The sequence below is a fragment of the Megalops cyprinoides genome, chromosome 4, assembly GCF_013368585.1.
Source record: "Megalops cyprinoides isolate fMegCyp1 chromosome 4, fMegCyp1.pri, whole genome shotgun sequence".
Classification (NCBI taxonomy): domain Eukaryota; kingdom Metazoa; phylum Chordata; class Actinopteri; order Elopiformes; family Megalopidae; genus Megalops; species Megalops cyprinoides.
In genome coordinates this window covers 36,999,531-37,012,791 of record NC_050586.1, presented here as the reverse complement: position 1 = coordinate 37,012,791, position 13,261 = coordinate 36,999,531, and the positions used below count along the sequence as shown (strand labels likewise).

Below are 13,261 nucleotides of genomic sequence, written 5' to 3'. Positions count from 1 at the left end.
AAGTGTGGGTTTAGACTGAGGTTGAGCTTGACAATGTGTTTGTAATTGTACGTATTTGTAAGTAATTCAACCCTTAAGTAAGTAAATGCATATCTTCAAAGTGCATACATTCATGGTAGAAACACCAACGTCTGCTCATTTCCTCCGAGTTAGTGAGAATAGTTAGTTCAGTGAGGCTTATGCATATTTCTTTTTTTAAACAGTGCTTTCTAGAAGATTACTTCTAAAACTAAGATGGGGTGACACCTATTGTCACTGCTATCCAGGGGGTCTATTGCCTGTAGAAGTTTCTCTCTTCCTAAAGTCAGTGGAGATAACTGCAGTGATACACTCTAAGAAATGAAACAGTGATGTTGTTCATATTATGTAACTTTGTCGTGGTAAAATTATTATAACTCTTTAGGTTTTTACATAAAAAATAACAAGGTTTCATTGGAATAACCTAACAGTAAGATATTTCAAGGCTACAAAACACAAAAGATTCAAACTGAAATAACCACCTCAGGTAAATCACACATGCACACAAAGGTACACAGATGGCGTATGACGTTTTTTCAGACCTGCGCAGTAACCACGGAGGAAAGCAAAATTGCCACTCGACCGCCATGTGCACTGTTGGAAGCTTGGAAGCTGTCCTCCTCGAAAAATTTGGTAAGTACAAACGTTTCCTTAATAATAAAGTGTGGAACTGTATGTTGTGTCAACAGACGACATGCGTTTTCAGTTTGTATTGCCTTCCGTTTTACATTTTGAAAGAGTTTTGAAAACAGTCATTGCTAGCTTAAATCAGACAGAGAGAGGGAGACAGAAACACAGACACACACACAGTTTCTTGCTAATGTGGTTTTATGTTTTTATTAGGACTGTGATTTTAAACGTACTTTAATCGCATTTTATTTAAAACGCATTAAAGCGGGCGGTTAGGGTGCAGAAGTATAGATTTTGGCGGGCGAGCGGCTGTGTGCATCTCATGTCTCCCTTCCCGGCTGTGTGCTGGGGGGGTTGCTTGTTGCTTTGTGTTAAACACTCGTTTTTTTATTTATCAAGTATTTCTGTCCCAGATATTAAGTAACCGCATTCGACCCGGATCCGTCCAAAGCGCTCTTTGAAATCGCATATTAAAAACGTAACGTCAATAATAAGAAAGTTATCGGACGAGTAATATTGTAATGCCATACATCACCGGAAAGCTTAGACTCTAAGGATTCATTTGGTACCAGGCTTGACTGGGTTAAATCCACACTAATGGCATAAAATTACAATTTGTATCACTAGTCACGTTTTAAAATGTCAGACATTTTCACAATCCTCCGCTGCGTCATCTTACCTTGCAGTGTTTGCAGAGCAGTGTTTTAGGTCCTGAAATTCATCCTACCCCCTCATGTTTGGTCTCTAAATGTCCATAAGAAGCCAGACTGCAGTACAGAGACATTGAATTTGACAATGAGTTTGTGAACTTGACAGAGATCTCAGATATCAAAGACAAGAGCACTGTTAAAGTCATTTACTTATCAGATGAGTCAGACACAGCCAGACATCATCCTGTTTCACAGTGGTTAGATGACAGTTCTTTGTCCACAGCATCAGATACAGATATTCTTTCCTCAGCCGAGTCTACATCTTCAGGTTCTTCCCTTAGGTCACAGCCATGGCCCCAAAATTTCCAGATACCCCAGTTTAATTATGAGGTACAGATTCAGTTGGAAAGGGCCAATCAAGCCTTCCTGAACAGTGGTACTCTTTTGAGTCCAAGTCCTAAACTAAAGTCAGATATACTTGATGGTTTGGCATCAGAAATTGTCAAATACAAAGTTTATCCTTCAAATTTGGAATTTGAAGATGTCGCTCAGGCCCTGATAACAAAAGTATCCTTGTTTAAAGGAGCAGGGATCGGTTACTGGCTTCTATGGATGGAAAATTAGTATTAAGTATAAAATGGCGAACTACCGCACGAGACTGAGGAACATTGGCTGCCCAGAGTTGAGCATCAATGCAGTCAAAGAAAAGCGAGGTGCCATGTGTCAAAGTCCAAACCAGGTAAAGAAGCCAAAGAAAGCAGAAGTGAACTTCTGTCCTGATTACCCAGCAGGCGAGACAAAAGAAAGCCTTGAAAAGGAAAGAGAAGCACTTACATTAGAGGTGAAGAAGAAGAACAACCTTCAGCTAATCAACTGTAAGATGGAGAAAACCTTCGCCCATAGGAGACGGGAGCTTATTGAAGATATGCCCTTCACAGCTGAGTTCAGAAACAGATGGCCAGCCCTATTTTCTCAGAATCAGGTAGAGTTTTTGTTTTTCTTATAGTTGTACATTTATTGAACAAAATGCTCTTAATTTTTGGGGAAAAAAGGCTCATGTATGTCAGTGTAGGTGTAATTCTGTTGAACCAGGGGAAACCATAGAGCCATGGAGAAAATTCCATGCGTGGTCAATCTGTCTGCATTATAATGCACAGTATATTAAAATAAATGCAAACCATTAATATATCTCCTCAAAACTTGGACCCAGTCACAGACTTATGGTTACATGTGACATTCTGTCTCAAATCTGTTTCAGGTAAATGCAGAGTTTACCCGCATTACAACAATCCCCCTGCTGTCAACATTTATGGCTCAACTGGATCATTACTCCAGCCAACTGATGAAGGTTTTCAAAAAGAAGGGAGGGGCAGCAGGACGCAAAATCTGCGAGCTCATGGTAGCCATGGACCAGGTGTGTGTTTTTCACTTAAACCTTGACACAGACTTGAACGCTTAACATAAACTAGAAAAATTGAATTTCCTGCAGAAAATGCATGTGAATGCTGCAAGCTGAAGCAATGCTGAAAATGTTAGAAATGCATAACATAGCAGAAAAATGTTTACAGACAGAAAACTGACAGAAACAGGCAGAGAAAAAACAGACAAACGGACAGAAAAACAAACAGGCGCAGAAATGGATAGAGAAACAAACACAGGCAGAGAGGAACATGCAGCATTCACACTAATAAGCTGTTCATGTTTCTGTTTTACCTCTACCTCTTATTAGGTCTTTCACTTTCAATCATGTTCAAATATGCTTTGGAGCTGTATCATAATCAAATTTAGTATAAAAGAATTAATTCATAAAAGAATGAACCCATGAGTATCATTAACACAATGTCTAATTCTATTTCGTTACTCAATATCACCTGTTTATGCCAGTTTAATATTAAAAATTGCAAATCTAAAAGCGGTTGTTTTAAAAGGATTGGTTAAAAAAAACATTTGTTTTTTTTCTCTCCCACAGAATCCAAGCATTGAAGTAAGACGGGAATGCATACTGAAGGCATTATGCATCTACTTAAATGAAGATCCTGACAACCTTGTTTAAGAACTATATGGTGAGCTATGACACTGTTGGTCAACCATCACTAACTAAACCCTGTGAGCACTATGGTGACAATTTGTGTCCACCTTTTTTTTGGACCATTTTGGCTTTACTACCCTTTCAGCTTGTTCGTGGACAGAAGCAAGCTGAAAGGGTAGTAAAAACGAACAAAGCATAAAGGTTAATATAGAAAATGCAAGTTTTTGACCCTGCTTTCATATTGATATTTCAAAAACGTGTCTGGATAGCTTACACTCAAGTTCTCTTGTTGATATAATGTGTAATTATGACATCTATCAATGACGGCAGAGACATTTAATTGACACATTATAAATATATGAATAAAAATATATGAATATATATGTGTAATGAAAAATGAACATCAATTGATTAATACTTTTTCTTTCTGCCATTTTGAGGATGTTGGTGCAGTGGGAGAGATGGAGAAAGTCGTTTTGGGTATCTATGTTGTGCTGCGAGAGGGAGCAGAGGCAACAGATCCACCTGAGGATGTTGGCGTCTTGGTTGAAGGATGTACAGTGCTGCAAGACTTGAGAGATGTGGCAAATGGCTGTGCAGCCCTCTTTGGCTTGATCTATTGTTTAAACTTGAACTATCCCAAAGACCTGCGATACACTTTTGAGTTCCTTCAAAAAGTAGTGATGGGATTGGATGGGAACAAGCTCTCCAATAAGGTGCAAGTCCTCAAAAATAAACTGCATGAGTAAATTGCCATCAAGGATTTGGATTGGATTTGTGCTGATTGTTGTACAAGAGAAAAAGGAGCGCTTTGGACTGTGGACTGATGCTGGACTCAACAGTTCAGAGTCAAGACATTTTTTTTGTTGGTCTGTAATTGTGTTTGAAACTTTCACCTGTGGTACATTGAATGTGGAGGTGCAAACAGTGCTCTGAGACTATCTACGATGTACCAGTTACTAAAACATTACAAATTGAAGCATTATCATTTGGGTCAGAGACACTCATATCCATGCACATACTATGAATGCCCATGCTCATTCAAAACATATCTGAGTCAATGTCATGTTGATGTGTCAAGTACTAGAATTGCAGAACAAGGAGTTTGTATATGCCTTTTGTGCCCTGGAAGTGAAATACCATCCAGTAGAGAGTATTTTTCTCACATCAATAATCATCTGAAGCAGTTGAAATAGTGAAAGGTGGTACCGTAAATTATGACCATCATGCATCTGAAGACCATCCAGGGGATCTTGTAGAAACTGCCTCAGACTTAGATTGTCATAATTTGATTTTCTTGCAAGTTCTCATTTGGTAATTGGCAACTGTTCTTTTGAAAGGTTTTTTCACATGTGCCATGTTCAGCATTTGATGGCTTGCTTGAGGAGTTGCATTTCATTTTGACCTCAGCAGCGCTGCCTATATCACATAGTACAGGTTTTGACATTTTCAGTAAACATATCTTTCAAGTTAACCATTTTATAGTTAACCAAATGTTTAAGTTATCTATAAAACCTATTTGGTTCAACAAATGTTGACAGGTGTGGGGTTAAGAGTAATGTGCATTTTATTACTCTGATATTACTCTGATTTCCTAATTTTCAGTTTTGTGACTGTGTATACTGTGTATATATATGGAATTATACACATTTTATTTATAAAAGCCCCAGTATTTCCTAATGATTCCTAATAAAGGTTCAAGTGAAATTAAGCAAATTAAATTGTACTCATTTAACTATTTTATTTAGCCAGTACAACTAGGGAGTTGGATTAAGACAAACCTACCACATCGATTATGTTCATCTGTGTTAAGTTAACTGAACTCAATCATATTAAGTTAACTTAATGTGGTCTAAGTAAATCCAACATAATGTTGTTGTGGTTACGCAATATAACAGTATCCTATAGCTTTAAAGAAAGAGTACTAAGTTAGATTTACTAAATATGTGTTGTTCACATCAATAGTCTTTTGCTTTTCCTGTTTAAACAACACAGTTTTGTGGGACCGGTTGACATAACTTTGTTATGTAAGATCAACATTTCATTTCTTAGAGTGTACAAGTATGCCCCCATTGCTTTAAAGTTCTTTGTCTCTTTTTTTTGATGCCAAGTGATGAAACAAAATGATTTGGCATGTCACTGCAGGTCACATCTGTCCACTTATTATGGTCCTCCTAATTGGCAGTCCTTACTGGATGAATGGTAACTTTCTCATCTTGTCTTCTGAGATGTGTATCAGTGTCACCCTGTGACACTAGATGCTTGCAGTATGACCCGTGATTCATTTAATAGCTAGCCTCTCCAACACAAAACAGATATAATCTAGAAACACTGACAGGTTAAATTGAAAGTCCCCAAAGCTGAAGCAATTGTACACAATGGACGATGGGAAAGGTCAAAGCTTGGGAGATTCATCAACAGTATTAGATCCAGCTCTGAGGCAAGAGAGATAGTGTGCCTACGTCATCTTTATCTACATAAGCCCCTAGCTTCCAATTTTAGGCTCCAACATAGCGAAATGTTAAGGTGCATGAACAGGGTGTTGTGTGCGTCTTTTATTATGTTGTTGAAGAACATTACTTTTCATCAGTAGGTTTGGATTTTTGGTTTTGGATTTCTAATTTTCGACTGCACGACATTTGGTATTAGCAGTACCATGTATGGTCTGGAAATCTTCATTCAGTTCTTCATAACACTGCAGAAGTAATAAATATTTATTCAGCTAAATCTACTTAGCTTTGTACAGAAGTATTTGTTAAGGTCACCAAAAATGAAACCATGGTGACAGACCAAACAAGAATTCAAAACAAAATGGTTGTGAAAAATCCACAGGTTTTGTCATGTTGTCTTTTCAAAACAAACGGGAATCAAATTTATCAATAGAGCTTTGCTATAGGGGCTTTGTTAAAGGAGTGTTGTCAGATTCTTCCAGATGTGTCACATGTGGTCATTTTTCACAAAGAGGGTTATGAGGAACTATGTAATTAAAGTGGGATGCTATCAAATTTGATCATTTGAAATTTGATTATTTTTCATTCCTTAAAGGTAATAAAAGCAACAATGATGAAATCCCACTACAGAGCATGCCACATACTGCTTGTGAAGGTCTTACATTAATGAGTACACATTACACAGATGACTAAACATTAAAATAATGCCCCTACCTGAGGTCTTGTTGAAAAATATGTAAACGATTATTCAATTGCCTTTGTTTACCAGAAAAATAGCAACCGGCTCAGATATAATTCATCTGGGCCTTTGGTGAATTTAGAACAAAAAGAGGTAATTCAGTTTAATAGCTTTTGGACAAATGCATTTCAAGAGTGCCAGGAACATTTCACACAATCGAGCCAAACAACAGATAGCCAGGTCATTGTGTTAAATTTCTAATTTATTTTCTTTGAAACGGACATATTCAGTAACCCCTTATCTATTTCAATATAAGACTCATTTTCATATTAACAGCTTTAGGTGGGTCATTACAGTAGCTGTATTTTTTCCAAACCCTGCAGTTTCACACAGGTCAGAGCTACAAATCAAAAGTTGTTCAAAAGGAAGGCTCTATAGCTACAAATAAGGAAAGTAACACAATTTGCTAGGACCTCACATTTTCACGAGTGAAGGGTTTTGTCCATAGTTGCCCATAGTGATTTCCAGCATAAAAAGTCATAAAGAAGATAGATTGCAAATTTAAAGAGCCACTTACCAATGTAGAGCATTGTTTTGTACATGAAAAGATGCTGAATTCAAAGCACAATGAGATTAGGCCTATACTTTCACTAAGTAAATTAATCTGTGTCAGACAGCAAAGCTTCAAAACATTTTATGGAAAAAAATCAACGGACCTCACAGAAAAAGAGGCTGCGGCTGGATGTATTTAATCAAACCTGATGATGCACGACCAATAGCCTTGAGGAGACCAAATATTCTGCAACAAAAGACTAAATAAAGGACCCGATGAAAGGACAAGTCTGACCCAAGTGAGTTTAAACTAAACCATTGTCAGATGGCCGAGAGCTGAGACATTGTTCTGCAAACATTCTTCATGAAAAATGGGATATAAAGGAACTCTCCACAACCAGAGCTGTGTTGCTCTTGTCTGTATTGCCTTTTGTCATCCATCAAAGGAAGCCATTTGAATTGTTCTCGGCAAAACCGCTCCTGCTCTGGCTCTTCTCGAGCTTACAGTAATATTGAAGAACATAGTCAACTCACCACTCACTCACAGTCTAACATAGAAAACCAATTAGTCTCTCACTTTCAAAGACCAAGAGAAAACCTAAAACATTCAGAAAGACTGGATCACTGGGAAAAGTTGGGCTGAATACATCATATTTTGATACCAATCTGAAACTCCACTTAAGTACACACACAGTTAATAATCAAAATTGTTCAGTAAACTACTGATAATCTTATATGCAAACGACAGCAGGTGTCCTTTAAACCATATCCAAATTATCTGGATCTGATTATCGTGTGTAAATACACAACTTTCAGCACCTTAGTGTAACTGAGACCTGAGACACAAACACACTCATGTCTCACACAACTGCTCTGTCCTTGGCCTGATTGGAAAGTGTGCTTTTTTTCCCTATTCGTCTGAAAGGCTCATCTGCAGTGTCATTAAGTCAAATCAGAGATGGCGATGTGGTCACATGACCAAGGGGCAGCCCTTGGCGGTGGAGGAGGAAGACGGAGTGTCCTCCATCCCTCTCCGGGGTTTGGACATGAAAGCAAACCGCGGGCAGCAAACTTTGTTCAGAGGAAGAGTGATTCAGGCCTGCGGTGTTGGCAAGAGCTGCAGCCGCCGGGGCAGAAAATCATGGAGAGATCTGATGGTTCTGAACATACAGCCCAGCAAACACAGTCCAGGTTAGGTTTGATTTAATACTATAACATCAATGAGGAGCTGGCAGCTTCTAATTCAGTTCTCGGGTAATGGATGCTACAACACCTAATAGAGTAAAATAGTGTAAGTCCACAGGAAGCTCCAAAGACAGCCACATATAGTGTAAATATAAAAACTTTGTGAAATTTTCTCAAAAAATGTTTTTGCTTTGTCATAATGGAGTTATTGTGTGTAGATTGACAGCCAAAAGGATACAATTGGTCTTTTTTAATTAAGACTTCAAGACAAAAAAGTGTGCAAAAGTGGGGTCTGAATATTTTCCAAAGCTATTTGGAGGTATTCCTTCCAAAATAAATATATTCCTATGCAAGTAATGTGCCACATGCTACCATCATATGGTGTACAGGACAGAGTAGGTCATTCTCTGTATTGTGTTAAAATAAATTGAATTAGCCTGTGTCAGACTGCAATAGCAAAGTACCTATTAAAGGGTATTTTCAGATTTGCGCTCATTATCAGGAGGTCTCGTGCCAGTTATGAGCGAAATCTAAGCCAAGAAAAGTAACACAAAAGGAAAGTAACTTTGAACAGCGCACCTGTAAACCATTTCATTTGGGAAAATGGTATCAGCCTCTTATGATCATCATAGCCATTGTTCACTTGTGCTTGTGCACCCCTGAGACTGTGCACCACTGAGTCTGATTGGGAGAGTTCCCCATTTCAAGAAAATGTGACTCTTTACTGTTGCCATTACCCCTTACTCTGTTTTACTTACTCTAATAAATCCTTACAGCATACAAAACCCACACGTAATATTAAAATATGCTGTCAGATCCCTTCCAAGTATTTTGTAAGATCACACAAAACACATTTTGATTAATAAATTCTCTTCATGGTTTTATTCTTTTAAAGTTTGTTCTTCAGGGTGTAGAAGTGAGTCCTTAAAACAATAAAAAAAAAAGTGATCTGAATCCCAAAAACTGGATGGTGGTCATGAACTAGAGGGCTTAAGGTTACAAACATCCTTATCAAAGAGTACCATATCCAGATTTTTTAAATTTTAGTTGCTGTTATCATTCATTCGTTGTTACATTCATTGCTGGTATCCTTCCATATTTTTATGACTGGAAATTGCAGTGTTCTTCTGTGAAGAATTCTTCCCTGAAAACAGAATTCTTCCCTGATTAAGCTTCATATTTTTGTCTTTAGAATCTTTCAGAGACTTATCAATATATGATGTTCTGTGACTAATAGCTTTATTTTTGAAAGAAAATAGGCCATTTATTTTTTCCTGCTATGCCTCAGTCAAAGTAATCATAAAAGTCAGTCAAAGTACTCAGTCAAAGTACCCAAAGTATCATATTCTGACCATTTGAAAGTAATATTCTTCAATCTGAAACTCTTGACCCAGTAACTCTAACATAGTTTCTGAATTTGATTAATAGAGAATTCGTAATAGTATGTTCAAATTATTTAACCTAAAGCTTTCTTATAAGACACTTAAATTAAATTACATGGTCTTAAGATAATTCTGTGAATTATCTACTTTTTCAGGGCACACATTTGAACAGCTGAAGAAAGAAAGGATAGGTCTCAGGACAACAATGTTCCAAAACAAAGAGGAATGGGGGACAGGACAGTAATCCGGGCAGATTATATTACGTCAGACCTCTATACCCTTTCAATCTACAATGTAGATGTAAAACCAAGATTCTCAGTCTTCGTACAAACCAAGCAACGTTACTACGAACTATGGAAAATTTGAAATTTGTCACTGAAATAGCATACCTAGTCGATCGGCCTGAAATACATAGCTCATTCTCATCTTTAACGTCTTTCAGTGTGCTCTTTGTTTCTATATAACTTGTTTCAAATTCAGTCATTGAATTGTGAACTTAAACAAAAACCACAAATGTAATACTGTCAACTGTTACTTACACATGTAATCTGCCTATTTGTGGCTGTGTCCACAACCATTTCATCAAAGGTTTAACGGCTTCTTAATAGATCGGGCAAAAATGTGTTATCTAGACACATACATACAAATGAGTGAAAAATGACTGAAAAATTAACACATTTTTAGTTACAGCAACAGACTGCAGTCTCATCATACCTGTGTTTTGTGTATCTACAGTACATAAAGTCAAAATTTAAACATGCAGTTAACAAAGTTGTTGAAAATATGAACCATACTTTTAAATTTAAAGGACTTTTCATAATATGTACCAGAACATACGTGTTGCTGAGGGGAGAATGACAGAGTGCTGTGGAAAATGGCCATCAATTCAGAGCCCCACATCCTTCATGCAGCTGCTAAGGACTCGGTCACATGACAAATTAGCCTGCGATAGGCCAGCAAAAAGGAAGAGCCCCACTGAAAGAGAGTTCACCATTGTCTGCTGAGGCTGTTCTGTTTGCACCCTGCAGAATGGAAGAAGGGTTGCATGGAATACATGTTTTTTTGGGACTTTGGAAGCAGCTACATGGAAGACTAGAATCAGAATCTAACAGCTATACTTTCCAGCCACATGTCATAGATTTGACAGTATGTAAGGGTGATGGAAGAGGGCAGATCCAACGCACAGCTGGTTAGCACGGCTAACATACTGATAAATTGCACTGACAGCTGAACATACACAGCTGCTGCATATGTAAGGCAGCCAAAGCACATGCACTACAAAGGACCCCTCCTATATCTATTCAAACTTTGTAATCCTCATAACCCAAGGGTTCAGTGTGAGGGTACTGTGTTGTAACAGTACCATACCTAACCATGGTTCTCAAGGAGAACACTTCTCTGTTTCCCTCCGTGAGTAAAAAGGAGCTCATTTTGCACTGACAGTTGGCAGCCGGTCTAAAAGGGTCACATGCTTTAATTGATGATTGCTGTCAGTTTCCTCTCCGTGGAACAATGTCACATGATAGGATGCCCTCAGAAACGCACACTCCAGCTCTCCTCTTCAAATCTCCACATGCATTATTATCTTCCATATTCACTCAGCTTCAAAGCATATACAGTTTTTTAATGCAGCTTTTGTGCTATGGCTACGGAAAGCACTTTTGATAACACCTCTCAGTGAAGTCCAAAAGCCTGTCCAAACATGTGTTTATTTGGGTAAAATGACAGAGAAGTGAAAGGTGCAGAGGTGCTTTGATGTTTCGGGTCGCTCGTAATTAAAACCGGATCGCCCGCTTCATTAAACAGCAAATCCATGTTCTGTGATGAAAACAAGCAACAGCTTTGAAGCTTTGGAAACAAAGGCGGTTGTCTGCTTCAAAAAGCACAATTGCAGATTCAGTGACCTTTTGGCGCTGCACCTTCTGTCGGGATGAATTGAGACTAAGTGCTTCACATGCCTGGCAGACTGCTGGATAATCAAGGCCTGGAAAAGCCACAGAGAGGGGATCTGCCAAGCTGGCTGTCCGTCTCAAACTGGGGGTGCTTCCAAAGACTCAGCGGGGAATGGAAGCCTTTCCTCTTTCTCCTGCTCCAACTCTTCCCCCCCCAAAAAATATTTTCATCAGCAGGACCATGTTACAGGAGACATAGTGATATCAGCAACAGCTGGGACTTGTGACTCCTACATAGCAACGGGACAAGTCACAGTCCTTCTCTGTCCCACACTGGAATACCTGTCCGGTTACACATGACAAAAGCAAGGTTATCTGCTTCATAAAAGAAGCCTTTACCAGTACCATATTCTTTAAGAATCACTAGACCTGTGCAAGAAATCCAAAGGAAGTAAAAGAAACAATAGCATTGTTTTGAGGCATTTGCATCTCAATTTAGGTTACTATATAACAGCTGGCACAATATACAGTAGTTCTGCCACTCACAGTGTTTAAATAAATGTAAGGTATAGCTCAAGAGCAATGATATCCCTAGAAACTCCAGGAAACGCAACAGCTGTGTGATTTTTACTGTTAAATATTTCTCTTGTGGTTATCACCATGTTATGTAAGTGTTTGGATGTAAGAATTATTTCAAAAGGAGGCTTAACGGCAGCAGTGTCTCAACAAGGTGTGTGGTCTTCGTGCGTGTATGTGAGTGTGTGTGTGTGTGTGTGTGTGTGTGTGTGTGTGTGTGGGGGGGGGGGTGCATAATCCACCCGGCCAGGATGCCACAGATATGTGCTTCACTGAGCAGAGAATGCAGTTGGCCCTTGAACCTGCCCACCCGTTTGTTGGGTACACAGCAAGAGACGAGGACCTCTGTGCAGTTTCGGACTTGGTGCCTCAGACCCCTGGTGAAACAGAGGCGGTCCTCTCCAATCAATAGTAAGAGGATTTGGGGGCCAACACACTGAGCACTGTGCCCCATGGAGCTGCTCCAGTGTAACTCCCAGCTGGAGTCTGAAGTCACAAGTTCCATTCCTGGATACGCCTGCTTTCTGGGATAAGCAAGAATTCTTCAGCTTCTCCTTGGTCCTGTCAGTTTCTAATCACAATGCAAAGCTTGGCAGTTAGCTACAAATATTCTGTTCTGTAAAACACAGTACAGTCAATGAAGTATGTATTCTTGTATTGCAGATATTTGTGGATATTTAGAAAAAATCCATCATTCCTTTTGTAAAAAACACTATTTAACAAAATATGCCACAAACAAAAATAAGTGTTTTACAGTTATTTAAATTGTTATCTGGCTGGTTGACCTTTAGTGGTCCATTACATGTGTTCCTACACTCTTGTGTACATGTATATGGCTCTCAGCAGCTACCAGTATTTTTTTATGTAGTCACAGGTAGACCTTGATTACTAGCCAGCTAGGTGGAAATTAAAATCTTTGACAGAGAGCCAAACATTTGTATCTTTGTAGCAACCTACAGCATGTATGCATATTGACATAAAGCAATGTTGTTTGACATGTATGCAGCCAATCAGAAGGGGTAGGTGTGGCCTATCAGTTGCACTTATTTAAATGTAACTTACATGAAATGAAATCAAGGAAAAGAGCGAGAAAGCTTTCATAAAATATCTTAATATGTCAAATATCTAAACAGTGGGAATTATTAAAGGACTTTAAAAACAGTTTATAGGGGACTTTTGAATTCTGGTGTTTTAAAGGAGAGAGTTTACAATGAGGGA

At 38.5% G+C, this 13,261-nt stretch overlaps 1 long non-coding RNA gene across 2 annotated transcripts; it reads left to right on the top strand.

Moving 5' to 3' along the window:
• Nucleotides 1-576: 576 nt before the first annotated feature.
• LOC118776840 lies at nucleotides 577-5,080 on the top strand. Of its 2 annotated transcripts, none has more exons than XR_005004927.1 (5): nucleotides 577-651; nucleotides 2,087-2,280; nucleotides 2,557-2,712; nucleotides 3,268-3,361; nucleotides 3,768-5,080. It is a non-coding gene; the product is annotated as an uncharacterized LOC118776840 (long non-coding RNA). The 2 variants fall into 2 exon arrangements; XR_005004928.1 differs by having other exon boundaries at nucleotides 582-651; nucleotides 2,090-2,280.
• The last annotated feature ends 8,181 nt before the right edge of the window (nucleotides 5,081-13,261 follow it).